This window comes from Lynx canadensis, chromosome F2 (assembly GCF_007474595.2).
Source record: "Lynx canadensis isolate LIC74 chromosome F2, mLynCan4.pri.v2, whole genome shotgun sequence".
In the NCBI taxonomy this organism is placed as follows: Eukaryota; Metazoa; Chordata; class Mammalia; order Carnivora; family Felidae; genus Lynx; species Lynx canadensis.
This window is the reverse complement of record NC_044320.2, coordinates 24,419,763-24,433,621: the sequence shown is the minus strand read 5'-3', so window position 1 is coordinate 24,433,621 and position 13,859 is coordinate 24,419,763. Positions and strand designations below refer to the sequence as shown.

Below are 13,859 nucleotides of genomic sequence, written 5' to 3'. Positions count from 1 at the left end.
TCTAGGAATTTCATGGTTTCAGGTCTTACATTTCAGTCTTTAATGCATTTTGCGTTTCTTTTTGTGAGTGATGTAAGTTATGGGCCTGGTTATATTCTCTTACATGTGAAATTCAGTTATTTCAGCATCATTTACTGAAAAGTCTGTCATTTTTCCATTGAGTATTCTTGGTTCTCTTGTCAAATATTAGTTGATTACATGTGCTTTGATTTATTTTTGGGCTCTTGATTCTGTTCCGTTGCTCTTTTTGTCTGTTTTTATGCCAATACCATCCTGTTTTGTTGGCTATACCTTTCTAGTATAGCTTGAAATGATGAAGTGTGATACCTCCGGCTATATTTTTCTTTCTCAGGATTTCTTTGACTTTTTGGAGTCTTGTGGTTCTATATAAATGTTAGGAGTGTTTTTTCTAATGCTGTGAAAAATGTCATTGGAATATTGGTAGGCATTGTATTAAATCTATGCTTTTGGTACTATTGACATTTTAACACTATTAATTCTTTCAACTATGAACACAGATACCTTTCCATTTACTTGTATCTTCTTTTATTCCTTAATCAGAGTCTTCTGATTTTTGGAGTTTAGCTCTCTCATCTCCATAGGTAAATTTATTACTAAATATTTTATTGTTTGGATGTTGTAGTAAATGGGATCAATTTCTTTATTTCTTTTTCATAAAACTTGTTGTTAGTGTACAGAAGTGCTACTGATTTTTGGAAGTTAATTTCATATCTTGCAACTTTACTGAATTCATTGATTAGATCTTTTTTTTTTCAATATATGAAATTTATTGTCAAATTGGTTTCCATACAACACCCAGTGCTCATCCCAAACATTGATTAGATCTAACAGCTTTTTGTTTCAGTCTTTAGGATTGTCTTTCTATAAAATCACATCATCTGCAAATAGGAACCATTTAGTTCTTCCTTTCCAATTCTGATACTTTTTATTTCTTTTTCTCACCTACTTGCTCTTGCTAGGACTCCTAGTACTATAATGAGCAGGAGTGGAAAGAGTGGACAGCCTGTCTTGTTTCTGATCTTAGAGGAAAAGCTTTCAACATTTCAGCATTGACTATGATGTTAGCTTTGGCCTCTCATGTACAGTATTTATTATGTTGAGTTATGTTCCTTCTATGCCTCATTTGTTAACAGTTTTTTGTCATGAATGATTGTTGAGAAATGTCATGGTTTTCTTCTGTGCCTATTGAGATGATCATATGATTATTTTCTTTCATTCTATTAAAGTGATACATCATATTGACTTACTTGCACATGTTGAAATATCTTGCAGCACAGATATAAATCCCACTCGATCATGGTGAATGATCCTTTGTGCTGCTAAACTCAGTTTGCCAGGTTTTTTTTTTTTTTTGAGAATTCATCCTTTTATTCATTAAGAATATAAGCCTGTAGTTTTCTTTTTATAGTAGGTTTTTCTGGTTTTATTATCAGGATAATGCTGACCTCATAAGATGAGTTTGAGAGTGTTCCTCCTCTTTGATTTTTTAGAAGAGTTTGAGAGGCATTGGTGTTAATTCTTCTTTAGATGTTTGGTAAAATTCACCAGTGAAGCCATCTGGTCCTTGGCTTTTCTTCATTTCTTTATTTTAGGAACTATTTTCCAAAGTGCAGTACTAGTGAATAGGAGATTCAGTTTTGGTTTCAGCTATAATATTGAATGGCTACTTGACTTAGGACAAATGAGTCCACTTTAATGAAATCACTTAATCTTGCATTGCCATATATTAGCGATGTTCTGAATTATCTGTTAACTATAAATTTTCTCTGAATTACTACAATTAAGATGTATTTCTTTCGGGATGCCTGGGTGGCTCAGTTGGTTAAGCATCTGACTATAGGTTTGGGCTCGGGTCATGATCTCACAGTTCATGGGTTTGAGCCCCACATCAGGCTCTGTGCTGATAGCATGGGGCCTGCTTGGGATTCTCTCTCTCCCCACCCTTCTCTCTGCCCCTCCCTAACTCATGCTGTCTCTCTCTCTCAAAGTAAATAAATAAACTTTTTTTAAAAAGGTGTATTTTTTTTTTGATTGAACTAGACTCAATTAAAATAATAAAATTCCAGGGGCGCCCAGGTGGCTCACTCGGTTAAGCTTCTGATTTCAACCCATGATCTCATGGTTTCTGGGTTCAAGCGCCTGGTTGGGATTCTCTCTCTCTGCCTCTCCCCCACTCATACTTTTTCTCTCTATCAAAAATAAATAAATGAGATTTTAAAACTAAAAAGAAATAAAATACAATAAAATCCCATGTAGACTTGTTCAGCATGTATGCATTGGCAGAGAAATGTTGCTATAGATGGCAACTTTGGTGGTTCACAAGGTATCAACCACATTTTGAATTTCCTGTAAATCTGAGTTACTTTTAGCCTATAAAGTTCCAAAGTTAGGGCACACTCAGATTAACCTAATCAGACAAATCAGTTCAATACCGTAGCCTATAAACAAAGTTTCTTATTATGTAACAATTTCAAATGACCCTATATAGTTAGGAGCAATTTAGTTTATTAAAAGAAGAAAGAACAGAAAGAAGAAAGTAATGTGTAAAAAATAAACCATGGCTAAAAATTTCTTTTACTCTAGAAGCTTAAAAAAAATAACTATCTCTACTATATTAGGTCAGGTAGAACCCTGTCTTGTGTTCATAAACACCCTAAACGTATCACTATATTTGTTCTTGCTTAATAATTTTGTAGCTGTAGATTTACCAGTTTCTCACAAGTTTGTGAACTCTTTTGAAGGTAAAATACTTATTCTCAAGAACCAGACCAGAATCTGGGGCACAGATGCTATTAAATGCTGTTTGACTAAATAAATGGTAGGTGAATAGATGAATTGATTCATACTACACTATTAAATTGCTATAATTACAACTGTGTATGCATTTCTTTTTTTTTAATTTATTAAAATTTATTTATTTTTGAGAGACACAAAAAGACAGATCATGGACAGGAGAGGGGCCGAGAGAGAGGGAGACGGAGAATCTGAAGCAGGCTCCAGACTCAAAGCTGTCAGCACAGAGTCCAGTGCAAGGCTTGCACCCACGAACCATGAGATTGTGACCTGAGCCAAAGTCGGGTGCTTAACTGACTGAGCCACCCAGGTGCCCCTGTGTATGCATTTCTTCACTGATGTAATGCCCGGCATCGAACTGACATAGTAAGAAGGATATGACTAAGCTAAAAGTGTTTGTTGTTTGTAGATATTTACATCTTACAACAAATCTTCAAGACAAAAACATCTTCTGGCAATGCGTATGAATGTGAACATATTTATTGGTTACCTATGGGGAGGAAGTAAAGAAAATCAGATGTGGTGTTGGGCATTAAATGATTTTGAGTAATTTCAAGAGCATGTTAGAAGAAGAGTTAATTACTCTCTATCTTATTAGTATATTAAAAAAAATGTTAGAGGAAAGATGTGAATAAATTCTATACCCAAAAGCTGGTTTAGGAAATTTGAAATAGTATTCTCCATTGCTTTGGATGAAAGTTTGAAGGTGGTCAAATACAACAAAAAGAAGTTTTGTTGTAAGCAGAGGCATTCTGACTGGGACCACGAGTTATTCATTTTCAAAAACACGCGTTGTTGCATCTACATTAATAAGGATTAGAGGTTGGGAGGGTCAAGGATGTACTTGATAAACCTCTCTTGTTGATTTTCTTTTCTTCTTTCTTTATGAAAGTTTTTGTTTTAATTCCAGGTAGTGAACATACACTGTTATATTAATGTCAGGTGATTTAATTCCCTGCAACACTGGATGCTCATCACAAGTGCACTCTTTAATCCCCATCACCTGTTGCACTTATCCCTCCACCCACTTCCGCTCTGGTAACCATCAGTTTGTTCTCTATAATTAAGAGCCTGTTTTTCGGTTCTTGGTTTCTCTCTGTCTCTCTCTCCCTCTCTCCCCCACTCCTTGTTTTTTCCTTTTCTTCTTTCTTTTCCCTGACTTGATAACAGTAAAGGAAATATTAATAAGAAGTCACCTTAACTCAGTTAAGCATCTGACTTCAGCTCAGGTCGTGATCTCATGGTTCCTGAGCTAGAGCCCAGTTTCCGGTGAGCTCAAGCCCCACTTTGGGTGAACAGGAGCCCTGCTTTGGGTGAGCACTGCCTCTCTCTCTCTCTCTCTCTCTCTCTCTCTGCCCCTTTCTCACTTGCACTCTCTCTCTTTCTCTAAAAACAAAAACAAAAACTAACAAACAGAAAAAACACAGCTTGGGGTACCTGGGTGACTGAGTAGGTTGAGTGTCTGACTTCGGCTCAGGTCATGATCTCATGGCACATGAGTTTGAGCCCAGTGTCAGGCTCTGTGCTGACAGCTCAGAGCCTGGAACCTGCTTCGGATTTTGTGTCTCGCTCTCTCTCTGCCCCTCCCCTGCTCTCTCTCTCTCTCTCTCTCTCTCTCTAAAAATAAATAGATATAAAATTTTTTTAATTAAAAATTTTTTAAAGAAAATTTAAAAGCAAGATTTAACATACTGAAGCTCAAGAGGGACAACAAAAATATTTTACTTTATAGACCTTGAAAAATGGATTTTGCTTACTATGGACCATTGGTATCAGTAAGTTCTCAAAAACTCAATCATAGAACAGTTTACTACATCTGATCCCCACTACGCTGAATGATTTGCAAGGTCCACTAACATGAGAAATTCTGCTCCTGAAATAATTAAAATGTAGATGTGATTGTATTATATTTTTAAATGACATTTTCAGTACACTAAAATTTCTATTGCAAAAAGTTTACTAAAGGGAAAATAGTAATTGTAGCTATTTAACAAGGATGTAAACATTGAAATATATTTTAGTGTGAATCTCAATATTTTTTGTGTGTTTGCTTACTAATTTCTTATAAAGATCATTTGTCTCTCTCATCCTACAGCATCATTCCATCCAAAAAGCTGTGTGACCTTATGATGATCCTCCAGTGGTCAAGGTAGAGAAAAAATTTAAATATTTTTTTCTTTGTGGATTTAAATACTTATATATGTATATCTATATCTACCTACCAATGCACAAAGATACTTTAAAGTTTTAGATAATGTCTTTAAGCCTCTAATTTCCTTCTTGTTCCATGTCCCCACGAATCTTATAAATATGCACCAGGGAAACTTCTACCTACACTTTTTCAGTATATGCAAGGCTCAAAATGCTTGGGGCTGGGTGGGGTGGGACCTGATTTCTTGCCTGGGTTTAATTTGCTAAAAACTATGCCCTGCTCTTGATACAATTTAGCCTGGAGGAAAATGTGAGGTTTATAATTATTATGTCTGCAATTCACACAAAGGTGCCTTGGTAAATTTAGGAGTCGGTAAGTAGCTAAATCTGACAGTAATGGTGACTTGTATCTGAGTGAATTGTATAAATTACAGTAAGAGAGATATGTTGTACCTAGGGTATATTGAATATCAAGACAGCAAAGTGCTATTACATTCCAGACCTAGCTTAGAGTAGCAGACCATTTATTAAAATATTATCGATCCATTCCCAGTAAGTTATTGCCTTTTATAAGTTCTAAAAGTCATGCATTTATATGGAAACCATTCTCTGTATCAAAATATATAATTGTTGTTAAGCTTTAAAGAGATGAGTTCCACAAAGGGGCAAGGGTCTGAATCCCCACATGCCTGAGTCATTTAAATATTTACCTGACTTTGAAATTTAAAGGTAATGAGTTTCACTGATTTTCAAATAAATGCAGAAATTTGTAAGCAAAACATGTCCCAATGCCCCAAAGTGTGTTGAATGGATTTTATTTTAACATACCTTATATGTAAGATGACTGTTAGAAAATAAGATAAAATTCTCAGGACAACTTTGAGATAGCTTAGTGGTTAAGACTACAAAACAACCTACTGGAAAGGAACACATAACAATGGTTCTGTTGACTTTAGAAACTATCCTGAAAACAGGACAAAAGAAATCAGCATTGAAAATGATGCAAAATCTGTGTTCTGCCTGATAAATTAGTCACTCCCAGTCATGTTCTATTGGGTCAGTAGCAGCATGCTGATTTATGATCATCACTGAGTAAGAGACAACACGGATGTGTTTATCCACACTGATTCTGATTTAAAGCTACCAGATGTTGTTGGCACCTTGTACCATGAGATTTGGTTCATTTAGTCAAAACGATTAGTAGAAAAGCCCATGCTAGAGTGCGTCTACTATCCTGTAAGCAAAGCTGAGGCAGCGATGGAGCAAAATAGCTTATCCACAGTAAGTCAGCGGGAAGTTTTATCCTGTCACCCCTCTTCATTAATCTGTACACATGACTGCTTGGAGAGACAGTGAGTTGATTAGGTCTGAAGCACCATCAGCATGCAGATACTCATCACTACTTCTCATTTTCATATGACCCAGATGGTGTAGCTGCTTGACTGCAATTTTCCTTTATATGTGTTTTTAATAGGTTCCTTTTTTAGATATTGACTTTACACCCTCTTATGGATATTTAAAGCCAAGCTGAATATAATTCTCTTTTAGTAACAACTTAAAGTTACCACATATTGAAAAAAAAAAACTCATTCATAATTTTTTAAAAAAAAATGATTGTTTTCTAATTGTCTCTTTGCCTAAAGGAACCTCCTATGTCAAAATTATTAGTTGATTGATTTTTGCAACGTCCTAGGAAGCATAGTTGACATACGTTCCCAGTATACCTGTTGAAGAAATGGAGGTTAATGAGCACTCAAAGAGGAGTTAAAGCAATCAAATTGAAACTTAGACATGATCTTAGTATTAACCTGATCCAATTAACCAATCTTTTTTTTTTTTTTTTTTTCAACGTTTATTTATTTTTGGGACAGAGAGAGACAGAGCATGAACGGGCGAGGGGCAGAGAGAGAGGGAGACACAGAATCGGAAACAGGCTCCAGGCTCTGAGCCATCAGCCCAGAGCCTGACGCGGGGCTCGAACTCACGGACCGCGAGATCGTGACCTGGCTGAAGTCGGACGCTTAACCGACTGCGCCACCCAGGCGCCCCCCAATTAACCAATCTTATGAGGAAAACACATGAGTGAGAAGAATTAGAATACTTGTCAGTGGTTACATCGGGAGTGATTGGATTGCTTGAGTTAGGTTTCTGCCTTACCTTCTTGCTCAAAAGGTAAGATCGTGTGTCCTAGATATCTGTGGGACACCTTGTGCCTTGAGACTTAGTGCTCTGAATCCACTTTATGAGGAAAACCCATTGCCTTCTCCATAAAGTCTGCAAATTCCCAAGGGTAAAGCTACCCTCAGACTGTGTGCATCTCAATACAAATATTTTTTTTTTCATGTATTTACGTAAGCAGTTTGATTACACGGGGTTGCCTGGGTAGCTCAGTCAGTTAGGCATACAGAATCTTGATTTCGGCTCAGGTCATGATCTCATGGTTCATGAGATGGAGCCTCAAGTCGGGCTCTGAAGTGACAACAAAGAGCCTGCTTGGGACATTCTGTCTCCCTCTCTCTTTCTGCCCCTCCGCCACTCATTCTCTCTCTGTCTCTGTCTCTCTCTCCATCGCTCTCCAAAAAAAATAATAAAACATATATTACAAAAAATATTGACTATCTGAGGTATAGTGATTTATTGATGAAAGCTTGGAGTAATGAGTAGAGAAGAGATACTTACATGGTTGTTTATTATCCAATCAGTGCATGTGAGGATTCTTCATACTTTTCGGGGAACATCTTTGCCTTGTTTTATGAGTCCAGGAAACGTTATTTTATTGTTAAATGTGCCCTTTCTGGTTAACTTAATTTATCCCACTATAAAAGGGAGCAATGATCTTTCTACTCAGAATGGCATGACTCTTTAGAACATATTTTTATTGAAACATAGTAGATATTTTTGCCTCTGTAGTTCCTTAATACCATTTATTTCATGGCAGTTACATCATTATTATAACACTGTTGTTATTATTATCATCCATGATGCTGCTTGTGAATGTTGATTTCCGTTGACTCTCTCAAGGATTATTACCATGCTTCCCTGAAGATGACCAAAATGCAAGAAAATGTGCATATTAATTGTTCTCTAGTCATGTTGAAATACTATTCTAATTAATAACATAAATGAAGAATGGCATATGATACAACCATGATTTACCTTGAAATCTTTGGCTGTATATATAACTGTTGTTTCTAGAATTTAATCTCTTTCAATGATGGCATACCAGCCTTCTACATCCCACCACCAGCAGAGAAGTTGGGTGACATGCCAGTGGAAAAGCAGAAGAGCAGTTGTCTTCTGTTCGTATCACACCTGGCATAGCATACAATCAACCTGGGAGAACACAGAATAACAACATCATTAATAGAAAAGACAGAGCATTGATTGGAATACTCCACTGACATTGCAAGTGTGGTCACCCCTAGACTCCTGCCTGAGATATGGTGTGGAGTATATAAAAGGGTGAGGTGACCATCCTGAGTTCTGACTGAGGGGCTTCAGGGTAATTGTATGTATGCCACCACCACAGCCACTTTGGAATATGGTAGACTGGAAATGGCACCATAATCAAAATACTGACTGGTGGGGATGTGTGCATAGAGCTCAAATCCAAAGGTCACCATTGGACCATTGGGAGCCCACAGCCCTGAGGTTTTCTTATGTTTAACATGAATGAGAGACACCCAGCATAGTGCATAAGCACCATTCTGGGGGCCCATTCTCACACAATCTCATGAAAAACATATCACACAACTAACAGGGAATCTCCGCTCCCTGGACTATTCCCCAGAACTGAGGTTCACACTCTTGAAAGGGAGAGCTAGGACTCAAAAAATTACAGGACTTAAAAGTTTTAACAAAAAATGTGACAAATCATGCTGGGGGACTCCTGAGACATGGAATCCAAGGTGAATGGCATGGAATCCCACTGCCTAGTGTCTGAAGACAATACTACCCAAGAACTTCTATTTGTCCTAGCTACCTCTCTTTCTGCCTAAAATTTGTGCTGTTGTTGAATGTTTGATCCCCCTGTTATTTTGTTTCTGGCTATTGTTTTCCTTGTTGTTTATTTAATGTAATTCCATTTTAGCATTGACCCAAATATAAGACATTACTTACTTATTTATCAAATATTTATTGGTCATCTTGTATTTGTCACTAATAATTCTAGACCCTAGAGAAATAGTAAATGTTAAAAGAAACAATACTCCCTTACTTTACAAACTAGTGGGAGGGATATGTAACAACATAAGGTATAAAATGTACACTAGATGTAGATAAGGCCTCTTTGTAAGAGAAAAATAAAGATAACCATGGGATGAGATGTTCTCAAGTCCAATTTTAAGAAGGACAGTCAGGAAGGACCTTACTGAGATAACACTGAGGAAGCCCTGCAGATGTCTGCCAAAGATAAGTTTTCCATATTCAGGGAATAGTGAGAAATCAAACTGCTACAACAGTGTATGAGGGGAGGAACAATAAAGGATGAAGTCTGAGAAGTCTGCTTCATGGACACGCAGCTCATGCAGTCACATAGGATCCCATACTCAGAAGGGTATCATGCTTATCTTATTAATGCTCTGCTGTTGCCATCTTGAAATACTTGCCAATTTTGTTGTTGAACTTGTGTTTTGTCAGTGAAGTCTGATGGGAAAAAGGAACAAGGCATGTGGACAGAGGAGATACATATAATATGCACGTTCGCAATTGTTTGCAGCCACATTTACATATAGCATTCACCATGTCCCATGAACACAAATTTCTAGTGGACTTACGACACTTGGGAATTTAGCAAGACTCGAAGCAAATATAAAGTAGAGGTAAAATATCAATAACTTAGTAAGTGTGGCACTGATAGCCTTGAGAAGCCAAACTTTCTTCCTAATATTTTTTTCATGTTTATTTTTGAGAGAGATACATAACACTAACGGGGAGGGGCAGAGAGAGAGGGAGACACAGAACTCAAAGCAGACTCCAGGCTCTGAGCTCTCAGCACAGAGCCCGACACAGGGCTTGAACTTACAAACCATGAGATCATGGCCTGAGCCGAAGTCTGATGCTTAACTGACTGAGCCACCCAGGCACCCCAACTTCCTTCTTTTTTTTAAATGTTTATTCATTTATTTTGAAAGAGGGAGAGAGAGTGTGAGCAGGGGAGGGGTAGAGATAGAGAGGGAGAGAGAGAATCCCAAGCTCTCTCCTCGCTCAGCACAGAGCCTGACATGAGGATTGATACCATGACCGTGAGATAATGACTGAGCCGAAATCCAGAGTCGGGCGCTTAACTGACTGAGCCATCCATCCACCCCTAGAAGCCAAACTGTCTTCTTAAACTAGAACTTTCTTTGAATATAAAAGAAGAGAGTGGTGTTCTAGAAAACACAAGCAACCATTCAACTGTATATCTTACTCGTTTCATTTCCCTGTATCAGCCAACTATTTGCCTGACAAGGATGACATAGAAAGGAAAGAAAAATTGAGCAATCGATAGGTCCTTTCCTTTCAGTCTTTCTTTATTGACTTAATTTTCCAGTGCTTTCACTATCTGATAAGAATGAAATACAACTCAAGTAACAAGCTATAAAATATGAATTGTATAATTTTAGTGTTTCTGCACATGATTTAAATACTCATATTTGCATTAAAACTGACATTTGCAATATAAAAGTGGACAGTAAAACATAAGCAATAATTAAAATTTTTAATTATTATTTTCTTAGAATGACATGAACTAACAAATTGTAATAAGTTGAGATACTAACAGACGAAGAAAGATTAAAGCTTTATATTCAGGTACTTTTTTTAGAAATTGCTTTTTTCCTGATTTTGAACATATTCATTTTGCACTGGGCCTCCCAAACTAAGTAGATGATGACCCTGCTGAAAAGTTAGAATTTTCAAGCCATATGGAAACTTTTCAGTAAATGCATTAAATTTCACTGTCACTCTGAGATAAGTAGTAAACATTACAGTTTTGAGAAAAGAAATGACAATCTTTTTTATGTTTTAAGAAAGTCCTCTGGTAGCTCAGAATACTTTTCTTAGGGACAAGAATGGAAGCAGGAAGACCGAGCAAGAGTCTCTTGCAGTAATTCAGACAAGGGATGGTGGTGGCTGGAATTGGGTGATATGGGTAGAGGTGGTGAGAGGTTGTCAAAATCTCTGTGTATGTTGTACATAGTAAACACTATAGGCTATAGAATTGGATGAAGTTGTCAAAGAAGAGATCGATAAAACTTCAAGGATGTTAGCCTAAGCAGCTGGAAGCAAGCAGGTGCAAATTACTGAGAAGTAGAAAACTGATGTATAAGTAGGCTGTTACGTACATATTTATTTTATATATATTAAAGTACATATGTATGTATATTTAATATAGATAAATATACATTGTGTTTGTGTGTGTGTGTGTGTGTATATATATATATATATATATATATATTGTGTGTGTGTGTGTGTGTAATTTGTGTGTGTGAGAAAGTGAGAGTAGGATGTCAGCAACTCTTTGTGAATGTCTTAAGTTTTTGATATCCCTTAGATGGTCAAGGGGAGATATCTGACAAGTAGATGGATGTTGAGTCTGGATTTGGGAGATCTGGACAGGAAATGTACATTTGTGAACCATTAGTCCACAGATTGGGTTTAATGTTATGTGGCTGGAGAAACATACCAAGAAGTGAGTGTACGTCCTTTAGGCCAGAGGCCTATGGACCAAGCCCCGGACCTCTTCAGTGTTTAAAGATAGGTCAGATAAGGAAGAAATAACTAGAAAAGTAGGAGGAAGACCAAGATGTTGATGTCACTACAACCATTGAAAAATAAATTGAGGGGCGCCTGGGTGGCGCAGTCGGTTAAGCGTCCGACTTCAGCCAGGTCACGATCTCGCGGTCCGGGAGTTCGAGCCCCGCGTCAGGCTCTGGGCTGACGGCTCGGAGCCTGGAGCCTGTTTCCGATTCTGTGTCTCCCTCTCTCTCTCTGCCCCTCCCCCGTTCATGCTCTGTCTCTCTCTGTCCGAAAAATAAATAAACGTTGAAAAAAAAAATTTAAAAAAAAAAAAAAAAAAAAAAAAAAAAAAAAAATTGATTTATCTGTTGATATGCTTCTTCTCACCTCAGGTACAGGGGTTTGAATTAATCACATTCATCAGCACATTAAAGCACATTATTACGATTAGTTTTTGCAAAGTCCTATTGTTTAATTAATCCATTTGTTTATTTTATTTCATTACCTTACCCTCATTCCTCTGCTCCAATGTGTGTATATATACGTTCTATGTTGTTATTTCTGCGTATTCTAAAGTGGGTATCAAATATCTGTGTTCATTGCATTTGTAACATGAACATTATGTAACTAAGCAGTTCTATAGCTCTTTCAGTCTTAAATTTTTTTCAATAAGCTTTATGCTTTGAAAACCTGACCATCTTAAATGAAAATCTTGCCTACTGTTCCTAACTGCTGCATCATACTCCATAGTATGCATTGTCAAAGAAAGATTGTCAACAAAAAGGAAAGTCTATTGACTCTACTGCAGTAGTGGAAAGAGATCAAGCTCAACTCCCCTGGAGCTAAAGGCAGGGAGGTTTTAAGCCCCCTGAAGTGAGCTAGTGGGAAACTACTGGAGGCTATTAGAAGGGAGATTGATCAATGCAATTAGGTCATCTGTGTTTGCTAATTGTCCCTTATCCAAATTAGGCTCCTATCCTCCTGAAGATACTGGGAGATAGGGGCATGGTCTTCTTTTACTATTACATTTTAGAAAGAAAGACATTTCTGGATTGTAAAACTGGCAAGAGCATGGGAGAAGATTTACATCTCAAAGGAGCAGAGAATTTACTATTGCAAGTTTTCTAAAGTAAATAATCTAGGAAAAGGGAAGTGAGGAACCTATAATCATGAGGAAATCTCCCTGAAGGTTAGTCAAAGGAAGGAGAAAATTAAGGTTTATTGATCAGCATCCATCACATTTTAGCTCTCCATTATTCAGAGGTAGACAGTAGGGTTCTTCCCTCTCCTACCACAAGTAACTGAAAAAACACTCAGTTCCTGATGCATGCATCCCTCAACTTCACATTCCTAACACTTTCCCTTACCTGATTTGCTAGTTTACATTTGCATTTATCTAAATGCTAATGATTACTAGCATCTTTTGTTATTGTGTTAGTTTCCTATGTTTTCTATAAACTATCTGTTATAGTGTTTGATCATTTTCTTTTCTCTTTTTTAAAAGTTTATTTTTGAGAGAGAGAGAGAGAGCATGAGTGGGAGAGGGGCAGAGAGAGAGAAGGAATATATTTGTCTTGATGTATTCTTTTCAGGTTTTTCTATAAAACTTTCCCCATCCCTACATCAAAGCAATATTATTCTACATTTTCCGTAGCTTGTTGATATCCCCTTAAGCATTTGTTTCTTTAATCTGCCTAGAATATAAATACAGATGGTGTTTTAGGGAGAAATCCATTTTATTTTCCTTCATATAGTGTGCCATTCCTTCTATACCATGACGAAAACTACCATTCTTTTGTCACTTGGTTTGTGTTTTATCAGGCTGCTGAATTTTTATGGAGTTTTTTTAGCTCATTATACTTTATCACAGTTCAACTGTTTTTCTTGCACTGATTCCATATTTGTAATACAATAATTTGTTCTGTATCTTAATGTCTAGTAGAGCATACTTAGTCTATTCATTCAATTTTATAAGGTTTGCTTGGCTATTTGGGAATGTTACATTCTTCATATATACTTTCAAATCAATTTATAGAATTTCTCAAAAATTATAAAATGAGTTATTCTTTTTGCTTATCTTTCATAACCTTGACACTCCTCAAGGAGCACAGATTAGTTTCGATAAATGTACCTTAATTAGGTTTGTCCACTGTTTTCCTATAATTGGAGTTAGG

The 13,859-nt window shown here is 36.8% G+C and overlaps 1 long non-coding RNA gene across 1 annotated transcript in view; it reads right to left on the bottom strand.

The window, feature by feature from the left end:
- Positions 1 to 248: 248 nt before the first annotated feature.
- LOC115505845 overlaps positions 249 to 13,859 on the bottom strand; it is an 18,855-nt gene continuing 5,244 nt past the window's right edge. Inside the window, exons 2-3 of the long non-coding RNA XR_003966158.1 lie at positions 13,836 to 13,842; positions 249 to 540 (exon numbers count right to left, since the gene is read on the bottom strand). This is a non-coding gene — a long non-coding RNA (uncharacterized LOC115505845). The remainder of the gene's footprint in view (positions 541 to 13,835; positions 13,843 to 13,859) is intronic.